Genomic DNA, 3,928 nt, shown 5'->3' on the forward strand with positions numbered 1-3,928 from the left:
AGGTCGCTTGCACATGTCGTCACTTCCGCCTCGGATTTCTCGTAGTCGCCATGCTGGGTGGCCTCCATTTACGTAGTGATTCGGTCTAACACGTATCTATAACGTTTGTTGTCTGCGTTTAAAATGGTACATTGTTGCTGCATCGTTGGCTGTTCGAACAAAGCCAAGGGGGAAAATGGTCGGCCTTTCTTCCGAATTCCGAAAATAATTAGGAACCAGGGCTTGGAGACAGAGTAGTGCGGACTCCGGAGGGAAGTCGTTACTTTGGGCTCGTGTGTGCAGCCATCACTTTGTGAGCGGTAAGCTTGTTTACCTTTATTTAATGCATGAGGATTAATAACGTTTCGACCGCCCATATATGGGCAAGTTGCTTATGTTTTGGATTCATGAGCAAGCAAGTTCGGTAGTACAAGCTGGCTAGCGGACGTTAGCCGAAAGCTAACATCGAACATTTTCACCCAAGTAGTGCCAGTGCAAAGTGTTTACTGCTGAAATTGGATTGATTAGTCTTGGGCTCTTAATGCCGATAACATGTTTTTTGGTGGCAAAATGTAAACTTGGAAAAAAGAGACAGAAGGGGGTGATGCAAGAAAACAGACCCCCGGGGGTGATGCAAGTAAACAGACCCCCGGTAGCCTACACATCATGCTAAAGAACTTATTCGGTAGCCTACACATCATGCTAAAGAACTTATTCACGGCCACCCTACTGCGGCAAAATAACCAGTCTTTCCATATTTTATTTGTTTATATATTTGTTTATTTTAACAGGTCGCCCTGCGCCCGTTTTTCTGTCCAATCATCCCGACTGGGCTCCAACATTAAAGTTGGGTCCCAAGTTACAACATCTATGTCTCAGCCCAGTCGGTGCCAAGATATGAACGTGCACAGGAGAGACAAGCAAAGAAAAGACGACTCGAAGTGGCAGAGATTGTTGCAGTTATGCAGCCAGATGGCTCCAGTAACCTGTACCCTCAAGTACTGCTGACATCATTGACTCTGGTATGCCACTCAGAATTCATTACATGATATATTGTATGCATGAGTGAATGTATGTGTTTGTTTGTGTGTGTACACGCACCTTATATTTTAGAGACATTTGGAAGTGTTTATAGAAATAAGTATTTGCCTGTAGCAATGTTCATACATTAAAAAATGCAACAAAATGTGTCATTTCTTTTACACTGACAAAAAAACTATACTACTGTACTATATTAAACCTATTACTGGTACCGTATTTTTTTGTGATCTTTTTTTATTTATTTTTTTCTTTAGGGATCTCATGCCACACCGACTTGATTGCCAATGACATGATGGAAACGAAGGCGAGCATCAAAGCATTGGAGGAGGACAACATGCGACTGTTTGTTTGGCGCTAATAAAGGCAGCGATTATACAAATTCTATTGTTGGGTTTGTTTACAAAGCTATACATAATACAAATGACAGGATTTGACTCAATGTGCAATATGGTCCCTCTTAAAGTAATGGCATAAATCTCTATTATTTCTAAAAGCACAAAAAATGAAGTGAATAATGATTAGATGTAGTAATTTCAGGGATAAAATTGAACTGTTAATTAATGTAGTTTATTTTAGCACAGGTGCCTACCATCCTGAGATGACGGTATGATGTAATGTTGATGGGGTATGCAATGACTTTCATTATACTATGTACAGAGGAAAAAGTTGCTCTCTTTTAAATTTGTTTAATGTAAGACAAGTACCAGTACTGTTACAGTTTTCCCAATAATCCTTGTTTCACACTTGTCACAAAACCACTGTCCTTTTGGCAGTCTAGATTGGCACACTTCAAGTGATATCATTTGATTTTACAATCTGCTGCAGCACAAAAAACTACTTTATTCCGCATCTTTGAAGTACATGAGCAAGTGGTAGGTGACAGCGGCTGAGCAGGAACACTGGAAGTCCACTGCTGATCTAGTAAATGCTCTCCCGAGCAGTTCAGGTAAGGAGGGGATTTTGGGAAAAAAAAAACTCTGGCTTTTCCAACTGGCCAAAACGAGCGATCTGGGTGGACTCGCTCAATCACACTTTGTCCACACCACAAAGTCGCAGAAGTCCGTCCAGTTAAACTCATCTGTGCCTGAATCTGAAAATATTACAAACATTGTAATGAAAATATGAAACATAGAATTAAATAAGAAACTACAAAAAGTAAAGCAATACATACCTGGTAATACTATTGGTGTTGTCGTGACAAGTGATGGGAATTGTTGCCATCTGGCACCAGACAGAAATTGGGTGTTGTGACAGCCTCCTTAACCGTGAGATCATAAGAAAAGCTGTCAGTATGCTCAGTAGTTACCATGAACACGTTTTATTGTACTGGAAACTGAAACTAAAAATACGTCCTCTGATAGTGGTTAACCTTAACCATTTAGAATAAGTTGATTAAGTAACATGTAACTAGTGAAAGGGTAGCATTAAATTTAATTAAGCCACGGGGAGGCTGTGCAGTTACTTTTTATTCTTATACGCTCTGCCATATTTGCCTGTTATAAAATTATTAGAAAAACCACATCAGGTAAAGCCAGCTGTGCATGTAAACACAATGATAACAGGAAGCCTGAGAACAAATCAACATTTTTGTGTGCAGAATTACCAACACCATGTGGTTTACTTACGTGCAACAGCAACCGTTTCTTCTGATGCGATGTTAAAGTTTACACTCTGTATCCACCCGCTTACAAAATAATTGTAAGCCTCCAGGGATTTGTTGGCGTGTTATGGAGCATGTTGTCAACACGAGGTAGTGAAAAATGTCCAGAGATGTCACATTTGGCCAGCAAGCTTTCTCCGTCAAAAAAAAAAAATCACCCTTGGTCAGGACGTAATTAGGATCAATCCCGCCACACAGAGACACCTTCTGCCTGTATCGTTGTTTTTGATCTTCCGGTAAATCGTGAAAATACTGCGAAAATTACATCAGGTTGATAAGCTCTACCGTGTAACTCGCGAGTGTACCTTGTGAACCGGCGGACACCCAAGATGGCGCCCGAAGGAAAAACTCCCATGATGCATTACGATGTGCAAGCGACCTATACAAAGGTATTTGTTCTAGTGTGGTTGCCATAGTTGGCGATCCAAGATGGCCGATCTTCTGCGCATGCGGGTCACCGTTCGCGTCTTGACATGTTTACTTCGTCTTCAGGCATAACTATTGCAAACTTTATCATCTATTCACAGTATATGATTTTGTATTATCCTATTCTCTTTTCTTTCAATTATACTATCGATTCTATTTTGTTTAGCTTTTAAATGTTTTAACTTCCCTGGCGTGTTCTATGTTTTAATTGTTTATATTGTATACAATGATTGTATTAAATTCTCCCCCGTATTATGTATATTAATTGAGTAAATAAAGATAAAACAAACAAACAAACCCGCAGGACAGTATGGGACACAACTTCCAGGTATCCAAAGCAAACATTTTCGATAATGATCCATCCACAACCTAAATTCTACAGCCGCAAACCATATGTAGAGTAAATTGTTGGGATCGATCTGTTAATGAAATAAAGCCAAATAATAATAATAATAATAGAAATGTAACCAGGCGGCCAGGAGAGCCAGGGTAGTATTTTTTCCCCCCCGTTGATTCTGAAAGAATCATGTACTGGAGCAATCCATTTCCAACACTTTAGCTTGGTCAATAATTCATAAAAATGGCACCCACGTGTGGACTGTCCAAAGTAAAGAACTGTTGGGGAATGTGAAATTTGGCAACACACATCACAACAGAATCAATAAACAAGTCTCAAGTACAAAGACATCAGCACATCAGCGCAGCAGCAGAAAAGACTCGGTTTACCAAGAATAAACCAACCCCCTCGAGTGGTATAGTCCATGGTCACGTGACACCGGAAGCGCGCCAAAAATCGCTATATAAACCGGAATCAGGAACCGC

General features: G+C 40.2%; 2 long non-coding RNA genes across 2 annotated transcripts; one reads left to right on the top strand and one right to left on the bottom strand.

Moving 5' to 3' along the window:
- Window positions 1-67: 67 nt before the first annotated feature.
- Window positions 68-1,402, top strand: LOC144010943 (uncharacterized). The gene is made up of 3 exons (XR_013281393.1): window positions 68-299; window positions 771-1,001; window positions 1,275-1,402. It is a non-coding gene; the product is annotated as an uncharacterized LOC144010943 (long non-coding RNA).
- Window positions 1,403-1,644: 242 nt separating this feature from the next.
- Window positions 1,645-3,575, bottom strand: LOC144010944 (uncharacterized). The gene is made up of 3 exons (XR_013281394.1): window positions 2,646-3,575; window positions 2,192-2,278; window positions 1,645-2,110 (listed from the first exon to the last, which is right to left on the bottom strand). It is a non-coding gene; the product is annotated as an uncharacterized LOC144010944 (long non-coding RNA).
- Between the last annotated feature and the right edge of the window lie 353 nt (window positions 3,576-3,928).

The sequence above is a fragment of the Festucalex cinctus genome, chromosome 21, assembly GCF_051991245.1.
Source record: "Festucalex cinctus isolate MCC-2025b chromosome 21, RoL_Fcin_1.0, whole genome shotgun sequence".
Classification (NCBI taxonomy): domain Eukaryota; kingdom Metazoa; phylum Chordata; class Actinopteri; order Syngnathiformes; family Syngnathidae; genus Festucalex; species Festucalex cinctus.